Source organism: Oryx dammah, unplaced genomic scaffold (assembly GCF_014754425.2).
Source record: "Oryx dammah isolate SB20612 unplaced genomic scaffold, SCBI_Odam_1.1 HiC_scaffold_11, whole genome shotgun sequence".
Classification (NCBI taxonomy): Eukaryota; Metazoa; Chordata; class Mammalia; order Artiodactyla; family Bovidae; genus Oryx; species Oryx dammah.
Window position 1 is genome coordinate 16547357 of NW_024070195.1, and position 17097 is coordinate 16564453.

General features: G+C 40.2%; 1 non-coding gene across 1 annotated transcript; it reads right to left on the bottom strand.

The window, feature by feature from the left end:
• Window positions 1-15513: 15513 nt before the first annotated feature.
• Window positions 15514-15585, bottom strand: TRNAC-ACA. Its single transcript has one exon. It is a non-coding gene; the product is annotated as a tRNA-Cys (tRNA).
• Window positions 15586-17097: the final 1512 nt, after the last annotated feature.

Below are 17097 nucleotides of genomic sequence, written 5' to 3' on the forward strand. Positions count from 1 at the left end.
CATTGAATCGGCTCCTGCTGAAACTGCGACAGCTGAACTGATGCTAGTTTGTTTATTTTCTTTCCTCCTGAAGGTTATAATTCTATTCTACTATTTTGCACTCAACCATGCCTGGGAGTAGGGAAGGCAGGAACCACATACAGAACAAGCCAACTTCTGCATTTCACTTACATCATTCCAATTATAAAACTATATTACAGAACTAGTTACTAATTTTAGTTACCCAAGCCTACATTACAGCAGAACAGGATGTATTGGGTTTTATAGTCTCTGTTTAACCTGAAAGAAAACACTTCCTCTAGCCTTCTTCGATTCACTAATATCCAGGTTACTGAAGGCTCCCTGGGTTATAGTGGTGGAGAAAACTATTTGCAAACACTTGACCAATAGAAGGAAAAGGGTGGGGTTGGGGGTGAGTCACCAGTTACTCTTGGCTTAATATCTCCCTTACATCTTCCAGTACTCTTGCCTGGAAAATCCCATGGACAGAGGAGCCTGGTGGGCTGCAGTCCATGGGGTCGTGAAGAGGTGGACATGACTGAGCAACTTCCCTTTCACTTTTCACTTTCATGCATTGGAGAAGGAAATGGCAACCCACTCCAGTGTTCATGCCTGGAGAATCCCAGGGACGGGGGAGCCTGGTGGGCTGCCGTCTATGGGGTCGCATGGAGTCGGACACGACTGAAGTGACTTAGCAGCAGCAGCAGCAGCACATCTTCCACTGTATCGTGTTCCCATCATGGGTGATGACCACACTCAGCCATGAAACACTTTCTCCTAATTTAACTGATTCCTAAACTCCCTCTCCTCATCCTAAACTACTTCTCTATGCAGCCTTCATAGAAGACGGCAGTGATTAAGTTGGGCAAGCAAGTATCTTCAAAGGAACCCGAGAGGATCAGGTGTAACTTTTTGGTTGGTGACCTCAATTCCTTTTGGGAAGGAAAGGATAAAAATAACACTTACATTCAAAAAGGCTGCAACTCTTGGCCAAATATCCTGACTAAGTGTAAACTTGATGGCTTTGCCTTGATGTTTGTTTAAGCAGCAGCCTGCAGTATGGCACAAGGTGAATTTTTCCTCCACTTATTTTATTCCAAATAGTTTTCAAAAGCTCCTGTGAAATACAAACTGTGGCTTTGATCCAGAATCTTATTGAGGGCTGACATTCCCACAAACAACTCTAGCTCCAACCAGCTTCAGCCACTTTAAAAATTCTCATTTAAATTCATATTCCTCATAGTCTCAACAAGCAAGAGATAGAGTGAGGAAGGCAAAGTAAGATGCCTGTTCTGGATCTACAAGAACTTCAGATCAAATGGATGCATCTAGGCATCAGGAAAAGAGTAGAAATCCCTGAAGAAAAGAACGAGATACTTGTGTGCTGTATGCCTATGAGACCAGAATTTCTGACCGACTCTCAGTTCAAATAAACTTGCAACATGTGTCTGAAGGTTTCCATAACCCTGCAAATCAGAACAAAAAAGTAACCACATATTTCTAAACATCAGGCTGTCTTGCAAGATTTCTTAAAGTTTTTAGGCCATGTCTTGTGGTAAAAATAGAAATAAAAGGGCTGATGCAGTAAGCATTGTTTGAGGGAGGCAGCGTCCCTTGTTTGGGTTCACTTTGTGGGTGTTCCTAAAATCTATTGTTAGGTTTTGCTTTTCCACCTCTCTCCCCACAGCCTCTTCCAAATTCATACTCCACAGCCTCTTTTTGTCCTTGGTAATATGAGGAATTTATCTATATTTGAGATACTGGAAGACATTTGAAAGTTATATACATTGACAGCAGATTCACCTTTTTTAAAGGAGATGCTCAGGAAATACAAAATCTTTTTCCTGCTTCTCATCTCTGGCTGCAGAGAGATGGGCCTGACCTCTCATGTGCCTCTTTAGTTACACAATTCAGGTACTCCTGGATTGCAATGAGCCCTCCCACCTCTCTGTGCCCTAATCCATTCCACGCTGGATTTGGTAATGTCTGGTGACTCCATGTTTGCACTTAAAGGCATCTCAGCTAATCTCTCTGGTTTGGTGATCTGTTCCTTGGACTCAGTGAACACCAACCCTAGGATTCTTTTCTTTGTCTGACTCATTGGATTCTCCACTGAGATTGGAAGTGATCTTCATTCTCTTTGCATCTCCTTTCATGCTGTACTTTTTGGAGAATAATGTAACAGAGAAGAACAAGCCTGACTCCACATTGGATCTAATCCTTTACCTCTAACCCTTGTACTCTGTTTCCTGAGTTTAGGCATGCTGGCTTTGCACCTTTGGTAAAAGGATGTTGCCTATAGCCTGAATATACCCCTTCTCAAGGCTCTGACCTTTAAAAGTGCAACACTTTTCCATTCACTTAGAGATACAAATTTGTAGAATAGAAAATAACAGTTGTCTTGTGGGAGATTTTTAGGAATACTGTGACAGACCTATGTGGACACCTGTAAGAACAAAAGATTCCTGCAGCAAGAAGTTTGTAATAACCAGCCACAAGTCTCCCCTTTTAGTATAAAAGAAGTCTGAATTCTAACTCTGGAACACTAGTCCACCCCCTTCTCAGCCTGCTGCCTTTCTGAATAAAGTTGCTGTTCCTTGCCCTAAGAACTCATCTCCCGATTTATTGGTCTCTCATGCAGAGAGCTATATGAGTGTGGACTCAGTAACAATATGAGATTGATTTTCTTGGCCCCAAATCTGACTTTTCCAGAGGAAAAGTTGACAAAGCACAAACTAACAGTGAGTTAATTTTATCATTGATCTTCAGGATACATTTGGGACATGTTATGGCTTTCTAAGTTGCAACTCAGTCACTTGATAAAGATAATTTGACAACCCGTTATTTCCTGAAACTGTTCTATGCTATCTCTCTCCACTCCCTCTGCCTTCAATGAGGACCTTATTCTTGATTGCTGGTAACCTCTTAATTAGTCCCCTTGCTGCCAGGCCTAGTCCTGTTCACATTGTCACCAGAGGATAATGTCAAAAATGTGAGACTAGTGATGACCTCAGTTCAGTTCAGTTCAGTTGCTCAGTCTTGTCCGCAAAGAGTGATGACCTAGAGGAGTGAAATGGGGGTGGGAGGGAATTTAAAGAGGAAGGGGATATATGTATACTTAGGACTGATTCATGCCATTGTACAGCAGAAACTAACACAACATTTTAAAGCAATTATACTCCAATTAAAAAAAAAAAAACACTAAAAAATTTGAGAATACAGACTGGTAAGGTCTGGCCTCTGCTTTGCTGTTTAAAGCATTTAGCTGCCTATCCAGCATTTACATCAACGTTTCCAAAGGGACAGGGAATCAGAGAGAAACTTCAGCAAATAAATAAATGGCTGAATATATTTTCTAAAATTTGATATTCTGAAATCCCTTTTTGGAGACTCCATATACTTTCGTAATTCAGAGCTATAGCAGTTCTGAAGAATCCTACAGTGAAGAAACTTGTTCAGTTCAGAATTTTCTTAATGTATGTAGTCATGACATTCCTTTTCAAGTTTTACCTAATAAATATCTATAATGGTAATTTCCACAAGACACTAGAGTAATGCTTTCTAGAATAAAAGACAAGCTGTGGTGTCTTCATATAGCTTTTGCTCTGTAAATGTACCTCTGTGTTTCTTCCTCTTCTTATAAAAACACAAGTCATACTGAAATAAGCCCCTACCCTAATGATAGCTATCTCCAAGCCAAGAAAATAGCCCTTACCAGAAAACAACCCTGACCTTAATGGGGTCTTGGTCTTGGACTTCCAGCCTTCAAAACTATGAGAAAATAAATTTCTGTTTAAGCTGGCAAAAAAAAAAAAAAAAAAAAAGACAAACTGCTTACCTTGTAGCCCTGGGCATTTCATAGCACGTTATTTCCTATCTGCCCATCTTGCCTGATTTTTCCATCTCTGGATGCCTTGCCCCTTTTTATGCATTCTATCTAAATAAGGTGAGCATGAAGGACCACCTTTAGCTGGTTTCTTTACATTTGCCTGTCTCTCTGTCTAGAGTGTTTTTCTTTCCCTTGTCTGCATGGTAAAATTTCCTTTCTCTATTTTCCAAATCCAAAATAGATTCTTGCAAGGGGAATTCTTTATTGACTCCTGCCCATTAGAGTTAATCACTCCCTCCTTAGTTCTACTGCGCTGCCTGTTCCCCTCCACATTTTGGCTGAAATCATATAATGGCTGAGGATTGTGTTTGTGGGCCTAAGGTGTTAAGATAGCTAAGAGTGACTTAATGAAAAGAGTTTGAATCTGTATTCAGTTTTTAGGATAATGCCTGGAACATAGATGTCTATAGAACAGATGAATGGCTGTATACCATACATGGGTAACATCATTCTGGATTCTGAACTTCTGTTCATTTGGTGTCTTAAGTTAGATAACACATCAAGAAAAAAAGCCACAATTTCCTCATAGGGAAAGGAGATATATGAATCACATGTGTGTACACATCTGCATATATACACACACACAGATATGTGCATGTATATAGTTCTCAAATACAAATTATATATTCACAAGAGACATTCACAGGGCTTCCCAGGTGGTGCATTTGTAAAGAATCTATCTACCAGAAGACACAATAGGCTTGAGTTAGATCCCTGGGTTAGGAAGATCTCCTGGAGTCAGAAATGACAACCTACTTCAGTATTCTCATTTGGAAAATTTCAAGGACAGAGGAGCCTGGTGAACTACAGTCCGTGGAATCGTAAAGAGTCAGACATAACTGAGCACACACACACAAGGGACATTCACAAGCACACGCTTTGCCTTCATAGACATTTTCTTCAGCCATAAAACAAAGCGGTTTAATAAAGGATTATTAGGAAATTCAGGAAAAGAAGCTTCACCTCGGGCAACAAAACACATCCACTGTCTTAGAAATAACACCGTGGGAATTTTAATCTTTACACATAATCTTCGCTTCTGAGGTCTCCTCCAAACAACAGACCTGCAGTCTCCTGCACAGATTTCCATTTATCTGCGTGGGCTGAGCTGACCCCACTGGAAATCGAACATTGCTCCAGCTATCGATCCAGACACTCTGACACTGGCTTGGCCCCTTTGTATGAAATTTACAGAAGGGCTTGCTAGAGAGTTCTGAAGTGCAGGAGCATCCCAGAGGCTGCTGCTTTCCTCCCAGGGCTGGTAGAGAGGAATTCTGTGCCTGCAAGGCAGCAGCACCTCGCCAATGCCTCCCTCTCAGGCTCCCGTGCCTGGCGCGCACTGCCGTCCTGTTCTCTTATTCCTCGCTCTCTGTCTTGCTCTGACCCTGAGTGTAACGTGACCACTGAGTCATGACCTTCACGGGCAGCAGGGGCGCTGTGTTCTCCCTCAGCTCCCGTCTCTCTGGCCTTAAGTGAGAATGAACTCACTAAGCACGAGATTCCCTTTAAAAAAAATTGAACTGAAAGAAGTGTTGTTTGCTTTCTGGCCCTCAAACACCAAGGCACTGTTGTGCTCCTTAAAATTGTAAATTATGTCTGTTTAAGAAAATGTCAGTGTTTTTTAAAACAGAATAACAGTGCTGGAAAAGACTTGGCTGTGCTATTTGTTACCAAAGTTTCATGCAAGAAAAATGATGCATTCATCATTATGAGCGCAGTCGAGGGGCCTAATGGCTGGGGCACAATGGCGCTTCAGTTCTTTTAAGTAACAAGATGGATTTTTTTTTTTTTCTCCTCGGCAAGTTATCTGAGTAACGTAAAAAGCTCATAAACTGAGATCCAGAGAAGCTCTGTCGATAAGGCACTATACTTAACAACAATTAAAATGGGAGACACATCTCGTATAATTAAATTGATTTTTTTTTTCCTGCCAGAAACAAGACTTTTTCAGATAATGACTGCTTTGGTTGTCTAAAATTGTATGTGTCGAGGTGGAGGAGGATGAATTCTGTTGTTACACTCAGGGGCTGCTTCTTGTATCTTAGAAATCCGATTCTTAAATAGGGCGATTGGATGATTTTTGAGTACAAAAGGGTAAATAGCTATGGATAATCTCTGCAATCAACGTAAAATCACTGCCCTGGTAAACATATTATTTAGTGACACAGAATTTCAGCAAGTGGACTCAGAGGTGTGGGGAGGCTGAGGCGGGAGCAGAAGGGGGTTAACAAAGGGGCCAGTCCTCTGTGATGGGTTCACTGGCCAGTCAGGACCCCAAACAAGACTCTTAATTTAGTCATGCATTCTCCATTTTAATGCAAGCATAACATGGTCACATTTTTCTGTGTCTAAAATATGTTAAAGATCTATAAAACAAGGAATTTAATTTCTTACATTAAAAATTGCCTTTTAAGGATACATCTAACACCCTCCCCCCCAATAGCACCTAACCCCTTTCTGACCTCTGAATAACTCCACTAAATTGGGATATTTACCTGAACTTTCCTTACTTGGCCTCCATTCATGTCAAACAGCTGTTGGAATGAACACAAAGGGACTTGTCTGACTTTCTAGTAATAACCTTGATTTTGTTTTTTTCCTGGTGTCTTGAAAGCATTAATAGAGAATTGAGTTTTACCTTTCCCAGCATGGGAGTGGCTGTTTTTCCATTAAATATTACTGGATTTAATGGAACTAGAAATATTAAAAGAAACCCTAGCCATATGGAAGTTTCAAAAGAAAGAAGGAAAGAGAAAGAGAGGAAGGAAGGAGGGAGGGAAAGGGGTTATTTGTTGTTTTATTTTTATTCAATTTTTTAAAAGCTAGAAGTACTCTGGAGGAGAACGGACTAGGGTTGTGTGCAAGTGGGTGGAACATATTTGCTGTGAAATAGGATGGAATGTGTACTGAGCTGTTTTCCATGAGAATAAAAATGTATCTGCTCTCCAACCTCTTTTCACAGCAGTGGTCTTTTAAAACATATTGCCTCAGTGACTGGTGGTCAGAGCTCCCTTTGGAAGTAATGGCCCTAGACTGTGACCAGCTTTGCTCACCCTGTTGCGCAAAAGCACTGGGAGATATACTCCATTTCCAAGCCTGTGGGAGACGAGTTCATCTCTTTCCAGTATTCACTGGAGAAATGTCTAATGGGTTAGGGTATGGGCGAGTACTTATCCTAACAAAGTGCTTCCTTGCCAGCTGGGTTAATGTGTCACTATGCCAACTCTTGGCCTTAAGCCTCTGCCTTCATTACCCCTTGGCCCTGGGGTAAGGATGCCGGGTGATGTGATGAAGAGAAACTGGGTCATGGAAAACGACCAAGGAATGAAATGTACTTGCACAAGTCCCTGATCTTCTTTTAGTCTCTGTATTGTGTAAGATGAAGGCAATGATACCACCTAGACTTAGTAGGATGATTGTTTGTAATAACTACATGTATAAAAACTTCATGATATGAAAGATGTGGAATTTAGTATAATGAAACTGTAGAAGTGTTTATTTTACTGGGATTCAGGTCACACTGTTTTTTTTTGTTTGTTTGTCTGTCCAAATTTTCAGTGATTTCCCCTGCCTGCATGTACACACAAGAGAGCACACCAGTAACAACAACAACAACAATATAAAGGGTCTTTGGGGAAGTGTTCCATGATGGATGGGTCAGTATTTTTGTTTTGCTCTTCATATGAGTCAATAATCTTTAATTGTAAAAAAAGTAAAATACAGTTGACCCTGAACAACAGGGGTTTGAACCACATGGTCCGTCTATATGCAGATGTCTTTTAAATAAATACTTACTACAGTACTGCACGATCTAAGGTTGGTTGGATCTGAGGATAAGAAATACCCATAGAGATGGCCCATTGCAGAATTATATGCAGATTTTCAACTTCATAGAGGGTCAGCACTCCTAATTCCTGCATTCATTGTTCAAGGGTTAACTGTACATGAAAAGCATATAAACTAACCTACAGCTTTAGGGGTTGTTTAGAAATTCAAAATAAATGACTGAGTGAAAGTATTTAGTATCTTATAGCCTATTTTGCCACTCCAGTGTTCTTGCCTGGAGAATCCCAGGGACAGCTGAGCCTGGTGGGAGGCCGTCTATGGGGTTGCACAGAGTCGGACATGACTGAAGCGACTTAGCAGCAGCAGCAGCAGCAGCCTATTTTATGTGCGTGGTCACCGAATTGTGTCCAACTCTGCAACCCATTGGACTGTAGCCCGCCAGGTTACTTTGTCCATTGACTTTTCAGGCAAGAATATTTGAGTGGGTTGCCATTTCCTTCTCCAGAGCTTCTTTCCAGCCTGGGGATTGAACCCACGTCTCCTGTGACTCCTGCATTGCAGGCAGATTCTTAACCCACTGAGCCATGAGGGAAGCCCAGACTATTTCATAGGTGGTAGTTATTATTTTAGAAATCAAATTCTTGTTAAAAAGTGATATTGAATGTCACAGTCCCTTTATTTTACCAAGAAATGCCATTCAAAGACTCATGATGACTCTATGAGCTAGAAAGAGCATCCTCACTATTGTTAATAGTGTCCTACACTATTATACTAGTGTATACACTACACACACTATAGTGTATAATAAGTAAGGACACCATGAGTTAGAGGATTCAGCAACTAATCCAGAGTCACATCGATAGAGCAGAGATTCAAACAGTCTCTGTGACTCCTGAAGCCTTCTGCTCATTATGAATCAATTCACTGAGTCCAAGAACTAGAATTTGCTCAATTTGACACCAGCTTAATCCCTTAATTATGGCCATCAGAAGAATATGTTAGAACTGTACATGGGATAACAGACTGGTTTCAAATCAGGAAAGGAGTATATCAAGGCTGTATGTTGTCACCCTGCTTATTTAACTTATATGCAGAGTACATAATGAGAAATGCTGGGCTGGATAAAGCACAAGCTGGAAGCAAGATTGCCAGGAGAAATATCAATCATATGCAGATGGCACCACCCTTATGGCAGAAAGTGAAGAGGAACTAAAAATCCTCTTGATGAAAGTGAAAGAGGAGAGGGAAAAAGTTGGCTTAAAGCTCAACATTTCAAAAACGAAGATCATGGCATCTGGTCCCATCACTTCATGGCAAACAGATGGGAAAACAGTGGAAACAGTGAGAGACTTTATTTTTTTGGGCTCCAAAACCACTGCCGATGGTGACTGCAGCCATGAAATTAAAAGACGCTTGCTCCTTGAAATAAAAGCTATGACCAAACTAGATAGCATATTGAAAAGGAGAGACATTACTTTGCCAACAAAGGTCCATCTAATAAAAAATATGGCTTTTCCAGTATTCATATACAGATGTGAGAGTTGGACTATAAAGAAAGCTGAGCACCAAAGAATTGGTGCTTTTGAATTGGTGTTGGAGAAGGCTCTTGAGAGTCCCTTGGACTGTGAGGAGATCAAACCAGTCAATCCTAAAGGAAATCAGTCTTGAATATTCATTGGAAGGACTGATTCTGAAGCTGAAACTCCAATACTTTGGCCACCTGATGCAGAAAACTGACTCATTTGAATAGACTCTGATGCTGGGAAAGATTGAAGGCAGGAGGAGAAGGGAACGACAGAGGATGAGATGGTTGGATGTCAACACTGACTCGATGGACATGAGTTTGAGTAAACTCCAAGAGTTGGTGATAGACAAGGAAGGCTACCATGCTGCAGTCTATGGGGTCACAAAGAGTCGAACATGACTGAGCGACTGAACCAAACTGAAAAATATAGTTTATCAGATATGTATGTGTATTTTTTTCAGCCTTTTGGAAATTTGATTTGCTGAACTTTTAATTTTCAAGTATCTATTAGTGTTGCTCTATCACTTTTTTCCTAAGAATCAAGCAAAGCTAACCAACCTCTTGATCACAATAACACAACAAAGTTCAGTGATAAATTGTATGTAGTAATAATTTAAAGTAATGCTGTGCTTAGGGCTTTGATGTTTCACAGCAACCCCCAAATTGAACACTGACAGTCAAGTTTGAATTCATTCATATGACAGGATGTTAATTCAAGCCTTTACTTTGGAAACGTGAAGATAAAATCTTTTGGAGGTTACTTTTAGTAATTTTAAAAGTGTAGGTTTTGTTGTTTGAACAAAAACAGACCAGACCTTTACGTTGTCTTCCTTACTAGTGTAGTTTTTAAAAGCTGCATGTTTTCCACCTATATTCACATTTTCTCTCTCCAAAATTCATTTAGAGGTCCTTTTATTTCCTTCATAATCTGTGAATCCTGCATCAGAAAACCACCAACTTATTGTAAGCTTGTAATTAATTACAAAAAAAGCAATTTTGTCACTAGTACTGACTTCAGTCTTCTAAAACAATGAAATGAAGTATGGAATATTTTAGGTAAATTGCTTTTTATAGGATTTTTATCTTCAAAATTGACTGTGACTTCATGGTTTGTTGTGAAGTATCAAACCACATTAGTCTGAACTTTTTGTCAAATTGACTAAATTCAGTAAATTTATTTTGCTCTACATTTGACCAGAAGTTCATTAGTAATAGCATAACTAGATTTTAGGGATAGTAATAAAGACTGGTAAATTCACTAAATCAGGAAGTATACTGTTGTAGCTTATCAATGTTTGACTGTGTAAACACATAAACAAACCAAAAGCACACAAACAAAAAGAAATAGAAGGAAAGAACTAAATTCAGAAGCATGTAAACAAGCAATATAATATACTAGAAAGGTCAAAATCTGGAGAAATGTGTTCCTACCCCAATTTAGAAATTCCTATGGGGATTTAGGTTAAAGTGCTTGAGGGCTTGGTGCCTTTTTCTTGTAAATGGGTTTGACGGAGCCTAAACAACAGTTGGATTTCCAATAGTTACCTAACATTTTTGTAGGATTTACTAATAGAAGAAACTATGTGTCATGCACACTTTTTAAGAAAACTTTTAATTTTATATTGGAGTATAGCAGATTAACAGGCTTCCCAGGTGGCGCTAGAGGTAAAAAACCCGCCTGCCAATGCAGGAAACATGAGACGTGGGTTCAGTCCCTGCTTTGAGAAGATCCCCTGAAGAGTGCCTGGCAACCCACTCCAATATTCTTGCCTGGAGAATCCCATGGACGGAGGAACCTGGCAGGCTACAGTCCATTGGGTTGCAGAGTCAAACACGACTGAAGAGACTTAGACAAATACAGGCACAGCAGATTAACAATGTTGTGATAGTGTCTGGTGGATAGCCAAGGGACTCAGTTCTGTACCTACACGAATCCATTCTCCCCCAAACCCCTCCCATCCCGGCTGCCACAGGACACTGAGCAGAGTTCCCTGTACTATACAGCAGGACCTTGTTGGTTATCCATTTTAAATATATCAGAATGTACATGTCCCTCCCAAACTCCCTAACTATCCCTTCCTGGCTTCTTTACTGGCTGGCAACCATGAGGTCCTTCTCTAAGTCTGTTTCTTTTCTGTAAATAAGCTCATTTGTATCATTTCTTTTTACAGTGAGCATATATGTGATATTATACAATATTTCTCTTTGTCTGACTTACTTCGCTCAGTATGAGAATTTCTAGTTTTTTTTTTTTTTTTTTTTAACTGTTACAAGCTTTATTCTTGTATGTTTTATATATTCCTGTTCTGTGTAAAATTTGGCTTGGGGTGGGGAGTGTTCTCTGTTTAAAAAAAGCTGTATCTATCTTTCTATCTATTTATTCCTCTCTAAACAATCAGACAAAATAGTGTGCTTTCATATTCCATACATAGTAGTATAGAAAAATCCACATATTTGGATCAGTGTGTAGAGTAAGAAGGGATAGTGAAAGTGATTCATTTAGTCAACAAATATTTATTGACTAACTATTTGTGTCTACTACATGATAGAACCAGGAGGCCAAGTGGTAACGAATCTGCCTGCTAACGCAGGAGATGCAGGTTCTATTCCTGGGTTGGGAAGATGGGAAATGGCAACCCACTCCAGGACTCCTGCCTGGAAAATTCCATGGCGAAAGGAGCCTGGTGGGCTACAGTCATGGGGTCACAAAGAGTTGGACATGACTAAGTGTCTGAGTGCACATGATGGAATACTGTGGCCTCAAGGGATACAATCCTGCAAGATAAACTCTGGATTGGTATTTGGAAACTTAAAGTCCAGTTGGGTCCAACACACACCTAGTCGTGTCAACTTAGGTGAGTCATATTTCTAGACTTAGATATTTTGTAATCTGACTCTCTAATCATACATCTTGCCAAATGTCTCCTTAGGTTCTAACTGCCCACCTGGCACTTTCTCCCATTACAGCACTCTTCACAGACTCAATTTACTCCTGATAATTCTGACAATGTTCCTGCCCTAATTTAGTTTTAATTGCTTGAAGATTCCAGGCTGCGAGTTTCTGGAGAGTGTTTTTCAGGATATTTGCTTCTGACTTTGTGTTTGTTGTGCTATTCTATTATTAAAGCATCATTTCTTTCCTTTCTTTTCTAAACACCTTGAAAATGGCAACTTGAGAGGGAGAGGCTTGGACCCACTAACCCTTTTGCATAAATTACTTCAGCAAGTATTTGTTTATGGCAGATGGGATTAAGCATGGTGGGACAGATTCTTGGATTGCCTAACTTTGATAAGAGAGGAAAAGGAAAAAGAAGCTCTGACAAGTCAATGAGCATGGAAAGGGGAAAACAGAAAATTTACAAATACATTTACCACAGGATTTCCTGACGTTCACTGAGGAATTTTAGTTTCTGTCATCAAGAAACTTAAAAATATTTTAAAGGACAAAGCATGGGCAAAATACAACTCAAATAATTATGCAGGTTCGGGGCTTCCCAGGTGGTTCAGTGATAAAGAACCTGCCTGCTAATGAAGGAGACATGTGTTCAATCCCTGGTTTTGAAAGACCCCCTGGAGAAGGAAATGGCAACCACTCCAGTATTCTTGTCTGGGAAATCCCATGGACAGAGGAGCCTGACAGGCTACAGTCCATGGGGTCGCAAAAAGTCAGACACAACTTAGAGACTAAACAACAACAATGAGTGTAACAGTTCACTCTCAAAGTTAGTGGATCAGAGAATACACGGGAATTCAAGCATTGGAGGTATCTTTGTGGAATGATTTCTCCTCATCAGTGGATGCCCAAATGTAAAACCAAAAAGACTGTCCTGCACCAACATCCTTCTCCCATTCTTACTGTTATGTAAAACTGTGATAACATTTCAAAATCTCAGATATTCTTATTCTGCTTATTCTTGTTGTTCAGTGACTAAGTAATGTCCGATTCTTTGAGACCTCATAGAGGGTAGCATGCCAGGCTTTACTGTCCTTCACCAGATCCTGGAGTTTGCTCAAACTCATGTCCATTAAGTCAGTGACGCCATCCAATCATCTCATTCTCTGCCGCCTCCTTTTCCTCCTGCCCTCAATCTTTCCCAATATCAGGGTCTTTTCCAATGAGTTGGCTTTTCACATCAGGTGGCCAAAGTGTTGGCCATCAGCTTTAGCATCAGTCCTTCCAATCAGGGTTGATTTCCTTTAGGACTGAAGTAGTTTGATCTCCTTGTTGTCCAAGGGACTCTCAGGTCATCTCTAGTGCCACAATTCGTTATTATTCTGCTTAATAGGGTAGAATAACTCATGCCAGAAACGTAACTATGTTAGTCAATGGGTAGGAATATGCTATAGAATTCTAGGTCTCGAAGAAGGACAGAAAGAATGAATTACTCTGTTTAAGACTGACAGCAGCAGCAGAACCTGACTTAGCTGGCAGTCCTAAATTCAAGCCACTCTTATTTCTGCAGTTTTTGTTTGTTTGTGTTTAATAAAAATGATCACTTCTCACATGTTTATATTCAAATAGAGACTCAGAAGTCAGTAAATGCATCTATTCATTCAGTTGAGAAAACCAATTTTCTCAGTGTGTGCACATGTGTTTGTGGTTTGCTTTTTTTTTTTTTTTGTTTTTTTAAGAAATACATATGCTGTAGCTTCAAGGGTGGAAAATTTTACACACTTCTATAGTGAGGAAGTTTAATGGTAACCCTTTTGCATGTGTTTTTGAAGAAAAAAAAAGCTTTTAAAATAGATATTGCCTTAACACCAAGGAATAAGACTGTATCTGAAATTTCTCTCTTGCAGGATCTCCAAATAAGAATATCAGGTCACTAGTTCTTTCTGCGTCTCATTCTGTGTTAATTCTACATAAACACAACCTAGAAAACAGCAAGAGGATATGCCAGTTGTGAGCCTCCAAATACACTCCCCTTCTCTGTATGCTAGAGTATATTTTAAACAGATTATATTTTCCTCCCTGTGTTTCATTTTCACAGTTAATAAGACAGGCATTTCCATGGCTGACTTGCTGTTTTCATGGGTAGCAAACATTCTGATTAGTATTCCAGATACCGTGTTTACCAAATTCTTTTCAAAATACAAAACACCATAGACAATAAAACATTTTCTTCTTGCTCTTTATACTTAAAACATCAAAATAATACTAATCATATTGTTAAATATGTTATGATTGCTCTGGTAGCTGGTGTTTCTAAAGAAATATCTGTTGAACCAATATGACTTGAAAGATTTTCATGCCAAGTAGAAGCTGGAGAGATTAAAAAAAATAATCTTCTCCCGTTAATCTCACACGCAAAACTGTAAAATAAAACCTTGCATTGCACAAGGGAGAATACAAGCTGGAGATTCACAACGTTGAGAGTTATGAGCTTCAGTTCTTATGATCTGAATATTTCTGGTGCTCTGCTGCTGCTGCTGCTAAGTCGCTTCAGTCGTGTCTGACTCTGTGTGACCCCATAGATGGCAGCCCACCAGGCTCCCCCGTCCCTGGGATTCTCCAGGCAAGAAGACTGGAAGGGGTTGCCATTTCCTTCTCCAGTGCATGAAAGTCGGTCAGTCCTGTCTGACTCTTAGCGACCCCATGGACTATAGCCAACCAGGTTCTTCCATTCATGGGATTTTCCTGGTGCTCTATCAACCTTTAAAAACCTCCACTAAATGGAGGATAAGTAAAGGTAACATTGTGTAAGCTGCTGGTAAGTTTGTGTAATTATTCTTTTGAAATTTTTAGAATCAGTTGAGTTTTAGTATCAACCTAATTAACTTCCCAACCTAACTCTTCACAGGCATAATTGATCCAGTGTTTCCAAAAAAAAAAAGGAAGCTTAGCTCTTTCCTGCTATCATTTCCTCATTTGGATTCATCCTAAATTTTATGATATTAAGGATGGCACCATAATAAATAAGATAAAATTCAGTAAAGTGATTAGAAGGAAAGTTGAGGAAAAAGTGGAAGTGGTGGTGGAGGTGGCCATTCTCAAGGGGAATGATAATGCTGCAACATGCAGGTCACATGAATTTCTGTCATAGCTTCTAAAGATCAGCCCCAAACTTTGCAATTATTTTTTTTTTAATTTAAAATATTATACTCTGCATTAAAATGTGGGATAGTTTCATTGATCTATCTTATTTATATTTTAATTTTTATTAGAGTATAATTGCTTTAGTGAAAGTGAAGTCGCTCAGTCCTGTCCAACTCTTTGTGACCCCATGGACTGTAGCCTACAACGCTCCTCTGTCCGTGGGATTTTCCAGGCAAGAGTACTGGAGTGGGGTGCCATTGCCTTCTCCAGAGGATCTTCCCAACCCAGGGATCAAACCTGGGTCTCCTGCATTGTAGGCAGATGCTTTACCATCTGAGCCACCAGGGAAGTCCTGCCTTAGTGTTATGTTAATTCATCCTGCTCAACTGAAACAGCTAAATGTACTCATATATCCTCTCCCTCTTGGTCCTCCCTCCCACTCCCCCACTCCCATCTAGGTCCTCCCAGAGCAAGGGAGCTGAGTTCCCTGTGCTAGACAGCAGCTTCCCACTACCGCATGGCAATGGATATATCTCAATTCTAATCTCTCAGTTCATACCCCCCAACCCCGAACACATGTCCGTTCTCTACTCCTAACCCTGGAAATAGGGAGGAAAGAAGGAAGAGGAAGAAGGAGAAAGGGAGAAAGAAAGAGTACTTAAGAAGAAGCTACTTTCTGAGAATTATCCAAATAGATAAATTACAAAAGCAAATGAAAGTCCAGATCTAGTCACATTTACATAAATTTGCATTCAGTTCTTGGTAAATTCACTGATTAGTTCTATCACTCAATCATTTCTTCCAGGTATGTGCAAAGAGCCAGGCGGAGAATGGTAGAAAAGACCTTGCCAGATAAGGCAATGGTTTCAAGCCACAGCAGGGACCTTAGTATCTTGGGAGTATTTGACTGTCAGCAAAATGATCTCCATGCAGTGTTCTCCAGTATCTTTTATCCATACAGCTCTCTCGATGCTTTGGGGGCATCTGTATTTAATATTTATAAACTGGCTCAATGTCTCAGGCTTTGGCTTGGAAGCCATTCTAGATGGGGCCATGTATCAAAGAGGGTAGTCAGTTCCAGAGAGAAAAGCAAAGAGAGAAACAGAGTTTCAACAGAGCTGTAGTTATTTTCTGTGTGAGCAACTGGCCTTCAGAAGCAACTGACATCCTTAGTCAGATGCTGAGCATGTGAGGTGGAAAACCCGTGGCTGGCACCCTTCACAGAGCGTCCTGAGTCTCCTCTGCGCAGGTGTTCTGGCTCCAGAGGCCTGCCAACCAGCAACCCAAGTCTCTGAAGGGATTACGCACAGTTGCCTCTTAGTTAAAATAGGACACTTATGCAAACACAGGATCCACTGTTGTTCACTGTAGTTGTTCTCATTAACTCCCATCCTCTCTGGTTTAGAAACGAAAGAAGCAGATGTAAGCATGCAGGCTTTATGATTCTTGTTTTGCGACTTGTTAAAATGGGCACCCACAGTTTCTACAAAGTGACTACAGAACTCTGAAATGATGCATGAAATGGGAAAAAATGGAAACAATTTTTGCCCTGAATGCTCAGGTCAAAGAAATTACAGACATGGATTCACACAGCAAATGGTGATAAGCCTTCCGTTAGCTTCGGCCAAGAAATAAGCTGACTGCAGTGGGTCATTGCCACAGAGCCAGGACTGAGTCAGAAAGAATAGAATGTCTGTCTCCTTTGACACCATGTAATGTGAATTCTCTCAGGCTCTGCCCTTCTTCCAACCCTACCCACCAGGTTTTCCTCTCATCCACGCTGCTTCCTGACTTTTTGCTTTTCTTTCTGCTGCATGCCCTTTCCAAATATTCCATCTTTTATTTGTGTGCACTCTTCTC